This window comes from Ambystoma mexicanum, chromosome 2p (assembly GCF_040938575.1).
Source record: "Ambystoma mexicanum isolate Mex_15411 chromosome 2p, UKY_AmexF1_1, whole genome shotgun sequence".
NCBI lineage: Eukaryota > Metazoa > Chordata > Amphibia > Caudata > Ambystomatidae > Ambystoma > Ambystoma mexicanum.
In genome coordinates, this window is record NC_090923.1 from 424,726,650 (window position 1) to 424,739,249 (window position 12,600).

Below are 12,600 nucleotides of genomic sequence, written 5' to 3' on the forward strand. Positions count from 1 at the left end.
CTTTTGTATGTTGCACCATCCTTCCTGTGGCGAATGTGCGTTGAACAGATTCTGTCCTTGTACGTTCCCGGGCATTTTAAGCCTTTGCTTAAAATGATCAACACATTTATTTTCAGCAACCGCTACGAATCCCCGTTCTGTTGCATCATTAACTTCTCGATCTTTTGTATACATGTAAGGGCTCTGTGGCTTTGTAGAAGCACCTTTCATTACGTTCGAGATGTTAGCAGTATGGAACTCTGACTTTCACAGTACTTAGGAAAATGCGTATTTTAAGCAAGTCAACTTTTCCTAGTATAGCAGAGCAGGTTTTAGTGCTTTAGAAGTATTTTAGTGGCTTCAATGCATTTTCTCGTTTTTTTTATATTCAAAAATCAAAGTTCTCATATGGCTAACTTCTGCTTGCTCATGTGAATACAGCTCCCTTACATTTCTTGTGCATATCATAGCACTCCTTTCATCTTTTGTACTGACATATCCTCCTCCACTTTTTCAAAATCACTAAACCCAGGAGAATCTTTGAAAAATAGGAGACTGTCAGGCAAACTACAAAATCATATATTTCTTCGACTCTGAATCCTTCCTACAATTTTACAAATAAACCATTGATCACTCAAAGAAGGGCTCTCTTTCCCTCTTCTCCTCGATTAATTCCATGTGGTCGTAGGCCCATCTCAAGATAGACCTATGCCCCCTGTAACCTCTTTTTTCCAATAATCTACCGACCTAATTTATTTGTATTTATTTATTGGGTATTTATAATGCGCCCATACAGCAAAAGGTGCTTCAAAGGCGCAACAAGGCCAAATGGGTGGATGAAGAAAAACAAAAATGGTCCTACGAGGCCTTATGTGGCTCGGATCGTGCAAGTGCAGTAACAAGAATCCCAGGGGAGAGGGGAGGGGGAAGGTGTCGGTCAGGGCAGAGGGCCCAGGGGTTGTGCATGTGCCAAGGGGAGGCCAGGTGGACAAGAACTGGGTGAATGCAAAGAGTGCAGGGGAAGAAGGTCCATGGGCTAAGGGTGAGGGAACGGGGCTGGCAAGGCTCAATGGATGTGGGCCCAGCCAGGCTAGTGCAGGCGGAGGGATCCTGGAAGGGCAAGTGCAGGTTAGGGGTTTGGAGGGCAGAGGAGACCAGGTGCAGGTGTAGACTGGTCGAGGAGGGCCTGTTGCCTTGTATGAATCTGAAGAAACCAGGCATCCAGTAAAAAAGAGGTAGAGGGGGACATTAGCAGGGGAGGAGGAAGAGAAAAGGAGGTCTTGACAAGCTTCCAGAACTTAAGGAGATCTGGCTCAAGTCTGAAGAGACAGGGAGGCCATTCCAGAAGGAGGATTTAGGATATGTTGGTGATGGAAAGACAGCTTGATATCGTCTCAGTGTTCTTCTCCCCAGGTTTTCTCTTAAAGCTTAATAGGGAATTCATCGGGTTCTTGCATCTCATCTAGAAGGTTTATGCAAGTCATTTTTGTCTAATTGATTTTACTGTTGTCTGCTCGTCACCATCTTCAGTGCTGTAAGCCTTTTCCGCAATCACTTCTTCGGTGGTTGTACTATTCTCTTCGTATAAAATCATTACGAACACATGAGATAGTGGATCTATATTTGCAAATATGTAAAATTCCCAATTATCCTGGAAATGCATTAAATGGGTTGGGGACTTTATATATGTTCAATCAAATGTTGCATCTGAATCAATTTGGAAGGAGCATTTTGTCAATAAATGTGGTTCTTCCTTTAGAACGACCTAGCTGTTTAAGGTTCAGTCACTGGGCTCTTGGAAGAGGTCATTCACACGCTTGAAAACAGAAATAAGCATTTTGAAATTAAAAAGCTCTAGAGCCATGGGCCCTGATGGTCTACCAAACCTCTAAAAGGGAACCCGACCATTGTGGCAAGTATTCTATCAGAGTTATTCTCTGTTATAATTAATAATGGAACTCTACTCCCCACATGGTGTTGGTGCCTCATTGCCCCAATATATAAGAAGTAGGACTATTCCAATCCCAGTAACTATTGACCAATTGCATTGTACAATTCTACATCAGAGATCTGTTCTCTTTTTTTAGATGATTTGGAAACATTTTACATTTTGACAGGAAGACTCACTAAGTACTGTGGCGACAAGGAAAGAAGAGACTGACCGAGTAGTGCCATAGTGGTTGCTATAAACTTTTATTTAATAATACACCAAACCTATCTATCCCTAACTCTAAGAGGATTTCCCTACCTAAACTAAAGAAACTCAGCTGCTCGTCAGGAAGTCAAAACAAAAATGCACTATCTCGGTCACAAATGATCCTACTCTATCCCTGTCACTACAACAAAACACCATAAAGTTTAGTTTCTGTTTGTGATCCAGGAGAAAGACTCCCTTCTCCTGGATGTAAAGCGTCCAAGTGCCTCTCGGTTTGTTTAACGCAAAAGTTCCACAAAGGTTCTGTGTTCTCTGTAACCCAACAGAAAATAAACAGTTCAATAAAGTTCTCGTGGGGCTAGGAGAATGACTCCCTTCTTCGAGTTGGTTCACCAATGCCTTTCACAGTTCTTGATAAGGATTCTAGCTCCCTTAGAGAGGTTTTACAGTCTCTCGCTTTTGTACACATTTTGATGCGCCTTCACTGGGATGATGAAGCTGTTCCTGGAGTCCCTTTTGATGCTCCAATTTCACCCTTCCGTGAAACTAGCCTGGGACCTGTGTTACAAAATGATTTATGGTTTCTATTTCTTTATGATTTACAGTTTCGTAACTTTTCGGATTTATATGTGTGCCCCTTACATTCTCCGGGGGAATTCTTCACTGGTTTCGCCTTGGGTCGCGGGTCCACACTTCTTAGTTCACTTTCCTCCTTTAATAGTTCTCTGCGTCTCATCTCTCTCCATCTCGGGTTATTGTGGACCGCCTCAGTGTAACTGTCAGACCCCTTGGTCCAACTGTGATAGGTTATATCTCCTCAAAGTCTCTGGCTCTCTCCTGATAGCCTACAGCAGAGACGTTTAGGTGACTATGGCAGGTGGTCTAGGCACCGTTGTCAGACCGAACGGTCCACCCACTAGAGATCGTGCCAGAACCTCTTAGTCTCTGCAAGTCTATCACGCCGGTTTCCAGCCGACATAAGTTCAAAAATACAGTCAATATTTTTCATTTTATGCATGACCTGTAAAATACCCAGGAGGAGGGCACTCGCCCTCTGGAAAAAGTGGGTGGATGCCATCCACCCGTGTCTACCCTTAACTTGAGCCCCGGATGGGTGTATGAGTATATGAGTGCAACCTATGGCATCACTGATGCTTGGTATCTCAACTAATGGCATGTGTGGCCTCTTTTGTGAAGTGCTGCTACTCCCATACATGAATTATGCATACATGGGACTGCTACAAATTCGTGCTGCCCTCAATGACATGGCAGAAAAGTATCCCTCATTTAGCTGAGAGAGTCACAAACATTGGCCAGCTGTGCTCTGAGAATCGCAAACCCACAATATATCCAAGGACATGGTGTGTTTTAGTGAAGAGGTAGGGCCTCATCTCTCAAGGTATCTGGTATTATTTCCTGAACTATGTTATCTATTTTTCAGTTATGTCCATTATAACAATTCAAAGCACAGCTGCCTCCTGTACTGCAGGCAGAAACGGAATACCCTGCTCGTTAAGAACACCTATTTGATCCCATCATAACACCCCCCCTCTCATTTTCTCTCCTCCTCTTGCTCTCACTTTCCTCTTTTGTCTGTATTATACCGAATTGTGTACACTGCTCTGTTGCTTTCTAACTAGGATTGCCTTACATAATTCCCATATTTACATATGACCTCTGGTATGAATCTAATTTTGTGTGGTACCCCTACCTGTTCTTCTCAGCATAGCAATGGTTCCCCCAGTTGACCTTTTATATCCAGGAAGAGTTTGAAGCTTAATTTTGGATGGGACACTTTTTAAAGACGACTCACAACTCGCCTCATTTCACTTGGTAAATACTGTCCAGTTCCAGCAGCAGTGTATTCTGTAAGTGCCTTTACAACATGATGTACCTTCCCACTGTTGATGCATGTTTCCATTGCCGGAGGTGTTGCCTTTACCACCTGAGGTAAAGTTGCAGTCAGTTTACAGCCTGCATTTCGCTGTCAAAAGATAATTTCCTGAAACCTAGAGGCATAAATTAGCAGAAAGTGATGGTAATTGAGTTCTACTCTTTTTTTTGTGCAGCTAGTTCCACTCCTTTTTATCCAACTTCAGAACTACTCTTTTCTCTTCATTTTACTCAAAAGTTTTTTGCCAGCACAATGATATGATATGATCGTTTATTTATATAGCGCTTATACACAATGTGTTTCAAAGCGCTTCAAGGCAAGGGAGGGGAACAAGGGAAAATACAATGACATTCTTACAGGCCATGAACAGTAAGGATGTGAAATTAACTATCATACGTCCTGGTGGCATTTCAGATACTGTAAGAGCTATGACATAGATTAGGAAGGGAGGGGGAGAGTGGGAAGGAAATAGAAACAGACATGCGACTACCGTACTAGGCCTGACAACATTTCAGATAATGCTGGGGAGGAGGAGGAAAAAATAAAGTAAGGGGTGGGGGGATGAGACAGAAGAGGTTGCTATCATATTAGGTCCAGGGAGAATTCTGTAATTCTGTAAGTGCGTGGAAGAAAGTATCGGGAGGATATCGGAAAAGGGAGTGGAGGAGAGAACAGAGTAAGCAGTCAAAAAGAGTAGAGAAGCGAGAGGGGAGAGCGAATACAATTGCAGAAGTCAGTAGTAACACATAAAGATGGGAACAGCATGATTCAGGGCAACCAGGAAGTCCAGCATGAGAGTTGAGAAAGGGTGACGCACCGTGAATCAATGAAGTCCATAAAAGTCAAATCCAGCAATGGCCACAAGAAGGTGATGGTGAAATCAGAATGTATCAGTACAGACTCCTGCAAAAGTAGGCTAGAGGGGAGTGAGGGGCAGCAGGGTAGCAGAATCAATACTTCAATTGGGCTCCTTCCTGAGCTAGTAAGCAGTAAACCTATGTGTGATAACTTGCTCAGGCTTACATTCTACGGCCTGTGTGAGTTTGTGAGCGTGTGTGCGGAGAGGAGTGGATAGAGCGCTTGCTCTGGCAAGAAGGCACATTTTGAAACGCATACGGTAGATGTGAAGAAGCACATATTCATCACACTATGCATCCATTTAGTTCATCTTAAAAGCCCCGGCATAACCCTGTCATAGCAAAAATAATATTTCTCTGTTTTGGACATTTCGATTCTGGGAAAACATAGATTTTACTATATCACTTGTTTTCTTTAGACTTGAACTATTATGAATTTAAATGTTGTAGAACAAAGCAGAACCCAATTTGAGAGGGACCAACAAAAGAGCCATTGAAATAACGCCTCACTCATATTGTTCTCAAATCCGCTTTGACCAAAGTGAAAGAAATGGAATTGAACAACAATGCAGGAGAACCACCTTCCTTGGGCCTTGTAAGCACCACCGCCCTGACCTTTTAAATGTCATGCTAGTCCTCCTCCTCCTACTCCAGCCACTGAAAGCAAGAAGCCAGGGGGTTTCTTAAATGCAACAAACTGGCCAACACTATATCCACTGAAACACACCCTGCACTACCTTAACATGCAACATAAGGTGTATATTACAATGTTATTTATTTAATTGTTTTTTTATAACGTGCCTGATACCATATTTGAGTTAGGTTTCTAAGCGCAGATACAGGATTCAAGCCTCTGTTGCTCTGTGTGGTTTTGCTTCCAAGACCAGGACGTTGCCCCTGTGCTATCCTCCGTTCACTAGAGGTGTAGTGTTATCCAGATTTAATTGTTGCAACAATCTTTACTTCAGTTTCAGGGAGAACTTTGTCCAAACGCTGCAGCATATCAGAAATAAGGAATTCTGCTTAGTGCTTGATCTTTAACCCTTACAACACATCTCAAGTACCTTGAAAGCCCTACACTGGCTACCTTTGAAAGAAAGGGTCGATTTCAAAGTCCTGTTCATCTTACGGAAGGTGATAAGACAATCTCCAGTACCACCTTTATAAAAAAAAAAGATGTTGAATCCGAGACCTTTGTACTCTGTTGGTTTAGCTTTTCGGAACAACCTGCCTTCAGCCATCACATTTAAAGAGAGTGTCCTAAAATTCAGGCACTCACAACTCAGCTGTTCATTAAGGCTTCCCCTGACTCCTAATTAGGTTTGTCCCTTTTCACTCTGTTCCCAGAGAAAGTCAACGGGGAGGAAGAATAGCTCCGGGGCAACGTGTTGTCTTCGATGAAAGAAAATGCAGTTGAACAGAGGTTCTAATCTTGATCCCATGCTTAGAAACCATAGGCTGGTATTAACCGTGTTATAAAAGAACAATTATTATATGCCACTATTTACCCACCCATTGGATTTTGTTCACTCAGTGGTGGTTCTCTTGCTGCATGGCCCTGTTGACTCTGATTCTGTGACTTCACATAAAACCATTTAGTTTGTGGGGCGCCTTGTAGGGCGCCTTGTTCTGTCTGGCCTTTATGTTATCCTTCTGAGGCACTCTGATTCTTCTGTATCAAGCCTGAATGCTCCAGGAACTCTTAATTACCTTTGGGTGTAATTCCCTGCTCCTGCTGTCTTTGTAGCTCTCCCTTTTCTCTCGTGCCACCCACCAGGGTTCCACATGCCGTGGATGCCGCCATACAAATCAGCAGTAAATACATGTCTACCTTCTTTACTTTTTTGTTACACAAATACCTTTACGTAGACCAATATACCACCTGACACAGTTTGTATTGTTTTGTTGACTCCAATGGGTCCGGTGGAACAGCAGGGAAAACGAACCTTGAAGAATAGGCCTGGCTGGAGTCAGCATTGGAAATGCTCAAAAAGATAAAGGCAAAGCTGTCGAGCCTTTGAGGAAGGGTGTTTAACATTAACTACATAGAACATTTGTGGATATCTCAAGTTGAAGGGACTGGTTGCTTCAGGAACTAAAGAGGGCAGGAATGCCACTGCTACAGGAGACCATGGCAATTATCCCTTTTGAGCGGGAAGGGTTCCACACTTACAACAAAGTCGCCAGAAGGGGACTACAAGGGAGGCCGTCAGGAGGGCTGGCAATTGCAATAGATGTAACCAACGATTGTACACATTATGAAATAGAGGCGAACGTAAAGGACCTTATGGCTGTATTTGTATTCCTTCCTACCATAAATGCTAATCTGTTGATTGTTAACATCTATTTTAATCATCAGAATACCAAAATGGCAGACCTCCATCAGGTGTTGGATCTACTGCTCACGGAGTGGTCAGGGAGGGGAGACAGAGAATTTATAGTGGTGGGGGGTTTCAACCATGTCTGTGTACCGCCATATGCTACGGGGGGACTGGTAAACATTGCAAGATGCTCTACTCAGTCTGCATGGCAAGGGGTGGCATGGAATAGTTACTTAGAGCAATGGGACCTGTGGGTTTGTCTACCAGGGGACCAAGAAGTGAGGGACTTCTATACATGGTCTCGGGGGGGGAGAAAAGGACATGGATTTCCCATCGTTTTGTCTTTGAAGACTTGAGTCATCTCTGTGATCCATTAGAAAAGGGGGATACCCACGGTAGTGACCACTTTCCCTTAAGTGTGGCAATCCGACTCCCAATCACAGCTAATTATATAAAACACGAATCAGCATTCATCTCGTCGGAAAGATGGGGAGGACGGTAAAATGGAATGCCACAGCCTATAGGCTCTTTAGTGCCCTGTGGGAGAAGGAGACTTCAAAAATGGAGCTGGGCGGACTTAGTCTAATGGTTAATAATTACAACTTTACCTTATTGAATTGCCTAAAGTCTCTCACCAATAGAAGTCAAATCACTGCAGGGAGACACCATAATCATCCCTTTGACGTTAAAATAAAAAAGGCAAAACAGGCAAAGATGGCAGCCATTAGAAACCTACTTAAAACAGCTCCTGACAACTCCACCTTTAGGGCAGCCAAGAAAAGAATAGTGGGGCATTAAATAACATTAAGATGGATTGGTCGGGAAAGGTTGATTGACCAAAACCAAAAGGTAATTAAGACTCTTATCCAGAAAGATACTGCCAATTTCTGGAAAATTCTGGGGGGCGTAACAAATGGTGTGCATAATTCCCTGCCCAGGAATGGGTAGGCCATATTACTAAGAAATACACTAGGCCCCCTGATGAGGAGTATTTGCTTAATCCAAGTATGACAGATCCAGTAAAAAGGGCTCTTCAGTTGCAGAGTGAAGATATCTTATGGGCAATTGATAGGGCCAAACCATCAAGGGCTCTGGGCCCAGACAACATACCGCTAGCACTAATCAAATCCAGTCCAGCAACATGGGCCGGCCTTCTGAGAGACCTGTTTAATTAGCTCAGTAGAACCATCACAGTGCCCAACACGTGTACAGAATCTCTAATTATCCATATACACAAACAGGGAGATAGGGGTCACCTAAAACCTTTAGACCAATAGCCTTGCTGGATTCTTCCAGCAAGATATTTGGAAATCTCCTGTTAAGGGAGCTCAAGGGACACAACATAGTTTCAGATTGGGTTTCGTACCGACATGGGAAAATCCCTGAATGCCTTAGTCATGTCACATCTCCTAGTAGAAGTTGAAAAAACAAAGGTAGGGACTGTCTGTATGTCATCCATATACTTGTCCAGTGGCTTTGATACTGTATGCAGAGCAAGTGAGATTGACTGGGGGAGGGAGCCATGACAGACCCTATTGCTACGCACATTGGTTTGCGGCAGGGGAGCGTGGTGGCCCCCACCCTTTTCAACCTCTATATTGCTGATCTACCTTGTGTCTGGGATGGGGACACTACTAATTCTGCAAAGCTGGGCTCAGTGTCACTGGACTGCATCATCTTTGCAGACAATGTGGTCTTGTTGACTTAACATCGATAGGGCTCCAGAGGAAATTGACACTGTTTTTTGAATACGCAGTCGAGAACAACCTGAGAGTTAACGGACAGAAGTCGAAGGTTATTCTCTTTACGAATAAGAGAACCCCCGAAAAGTATGACATGGAGGGTGGGAGGAAATCCCCTTGAAAGAGTGGAATCCATCAAGTACCTTGGTTACCATGTCACTAACACACATTCCAAGAAGAGCTGGAAACTTCTGACCAGGGGTAAGAGCATGCCCCTGCTGGAAAAAATGAAGAAGGTATATATGCAACTGTGCCATTTCTCCCTTAACCCTCTCCTTCAATACTATCTTTCCACCATAGAACCTACCTTGCTTTATGGTCTGGATCTCTGTCCTTTTGAGCTGAGGGGCTTCCTTAATACCAGTCAAGGAATGGTATTTAAGAAAACATTGGGGCTGTCCACTGCCGTCCCAAATGCTTTGATAAGGCAAGAGTTTGGGTAGATTTCATTGGGGACTAGAGCTAAATGGAGGAAACTGGCAGAATTTGCAAAGCTCTTAAATCCGCCACCTCTATCAGAGCTGGGGGGGTGGAGCAAACCAGAGCATCTGGGGCCTCTATCATGGAATTTAAGGAACAGATGAGTGGAATACGTACTTTGATAGGGTCATCTAGTGAAGAAGTCTCCTATAACAAGGCCACTGTTAAGAACAAGCTACATAAATATGACTGGCTGATCTCAGAACAGGTGGGGACTTATAGTACATATGCTGAATACCACACATTTCTCACAAAAAGAGAGGAGTTCCCCAAGTATGTCCATATATTCCCTTTTCCTAAACGTAGACTAACCTATCTACAATTTAGGCTCAACCAATTCCCGACCCTGGAAAGGACGAGCAAGTGGGAGCAGGGATCAAGCAATCAGACCTGCGGATTTTGTAAAAATGTGGTTATTAAAGAAACTATTAAGCATCTGGTAGCTGATTGCCCGGCCCTGTGAAAAGAAAGGGAAAAGCACTTGGGAACAGAAACTGTTAATGCATTTGTATGGTCTAGCTTGATGGTTGGTCGGGGTCAGACATTGGCTCTAACTGGTTTTCTTGCCTTGATATTGAAAACAAATAATGGATTTATGATGGCAAACACGGAGTGCCTACCCCCCAAGCCCCCTCATTGTTATGATATCTTTATGAAATCTGTTTTAAAAACACATATTTTATTTTTTGGATGAGAAATATTGATTCTAATTCTTCTTTTTTTTAATTATTTTATTGTTGATTGATTTTTGTATAAAGTGAAATGTTTATACTTTATTGTCTGCACCAAAACACTTAATACATTTTTTTTTAAACAGCTGGAAGTAATTTCTGTGAACCACTGGAGGTATTTTTACCACCTACTTTGCAATACAGGCCATGGAATCTATAATGGCATGATGAGGTTAGGTGATACGAAAGCAACAGAAGAACAATTACCACAGGTCCACTGCACTGTTGAGGCAACAATTGTTTCTTTTTCACTAGCTATTGGCGCTTGCTTGTTTTTTTTGACAGAAACCCACTATAATCAGTCCACCCGAAGGCAGGAGCTAGAATGTCTATGCTGTCGCCTGGCAATGGCCACACAGAGCCACAAGAGCAACAGCCCGCGGGTGCCAAGCAGTGACTGACTAGGAACTCAGAGAAAAGTTGAGGACCACTCCGGTGGTGATAGCGTGCAGTATAAATATCCTTTAACATCAACATTACCAATAGCTGCAGATGGTTCTCACTGCAGCTGGAAGCACCTATCCTTGCAGAGACTCACCACTTCATTCCCACAAATGGAAGTTATTGATGTCTTATAAACTACAAACCTGCTGTGGTAATTTAACACTAAAGTGGCTCGCGTCTGCCTAGCACAGTCACAACTTGATACCCTATTCAGAGGCATATATTCATATTAATTTAACCGGGGAGGGGGTATGGTGGGGTTTGGAGGGGTTCTTTTTTTCATTTTTCTGGTGAACCTAAACACATGTGAATTAATGCAAAGGAGTCTAGGCGTCCTTGCCAGTAAGCTACTATGCCTAGATGAAATAAACACAACCCAGAAGTAACAGCCTGACAGCGACTCGGGCAGTGTCAAACTATTTGTTCTTAGGAATCCATGATTAAATAAAAGAAAACGGTCTGGAAATAATCACCAGACAGCTGAGAGCTGCAAAGAACAAAACCGCAGATATTTATAAAATGGGGAATGCAATAATATACGCAGTCATTGGAAACACAAATGTGCATTGCTGCAAAGCTGATGGTATTCACAAAGCAACCTCACGGTGGTTGAAAGGGAAAGCAACTCCTCATTCTGTCAAACCTGTGTGCAATTTCAAACGTATTAGCAATACATAGAAAAACCTTGACGTTGCAAATGGCACCAGATGCTGGATTTTAGGATCCGGAATACAAAAGCATATGGCAGGAAGTGGTCGTGGAATTACCCACCAAGGAAGGGGGAAGAGAACACTCTGCAGAGCAAGCAGCAGGTTTTCAGCACATGGCAAGAACACTCTGCTCTTAGACTGCACTTGCCACACACTACAATTAGTATTCGAGATGTGTCATATTCCATTAGTTATAACAAAGCATGGGTCGCTGCCAAGGTGGTAGAGCTCTTAGCAAGTCACAAAGAAAGGATTTAAAGTAAACTAAAAAAGCAACTTTAGGCGCATTTCATGTCTCCATTTATAGCGTACGATCAAACACTCTTTCATCACAACGAAAGCATTTTGTATTTGTATTTGTTTGTGGGGTGGTAATATCTCCTCTTCCCACCCTCTATTGTATGGTGTCCCTCAAGGTTCCGTTCTTAAAACATTACCCTTCTTCCTCTACAGTGTCCGCCTCTTTGCTTTGATCAAATCATTTAAACTTTCCTGTCATTTGTATGGGGCGGACTCAGAATTTTCTCTCCTACTCTTCCTTTTCTGACTCACTTCATTCTACGGTTTCCTCCTGTTTACTTTATTACAAATCTTGGATCCTCTCATTTCCTTCACTTGAATCCCACTAAATGTGAAATCCTGTTCTCCCCCTCCCCTCCCTCCTCTGTGCCTTCTGGTATTCTCTTTCATCTGCACTCCTCCCCTTTTCCCCACTGCTTGTAACGTCAGTGTGATTTTTGACACTACACATGTCGCTATCACCTATGCGTTCTTTGTTTACTCATTCTTTTCTGTCATTTCGTGACTCCAAACTTATTATTTCTTCACTCATCTTTTTTCGTCTTGACTATTGTTCTTCTCTTCTTGTTGTCCCTCTGCTTCCCATCTCACCTCCCCTCGTTCTTTTTCTTCTACCTCCTCGCTCATCTATTTCGCCCTCCCTTTGATCCACCTCTCTGTTAACCTTTGATCCCTGCCTCCTTTTTCACTTTCTTTGAATTGTCTTCAAGTGTACCCATTGCATTGCCACTTCTTATCTGCCCTCTATTGTCTCTTTGTTCTCCTTCACACTCCCTTCGCTCTCAAGCACAGTATGTTCTTTCTCTTCCTAAGGCCATATGTGCTGCTTCATGTATCTTCTCATGTGCCCTTCAAGCTCATAAATATTGTAATACCTTACCTCTCAGTATTCACTCTTCTGTGGCATATGCCCGAATTTCCCTGCACGGTGCCCCGCCAACATATATTTGCAGGCCTAGGGCAGCGGTTCCCATACATTTATTTAAT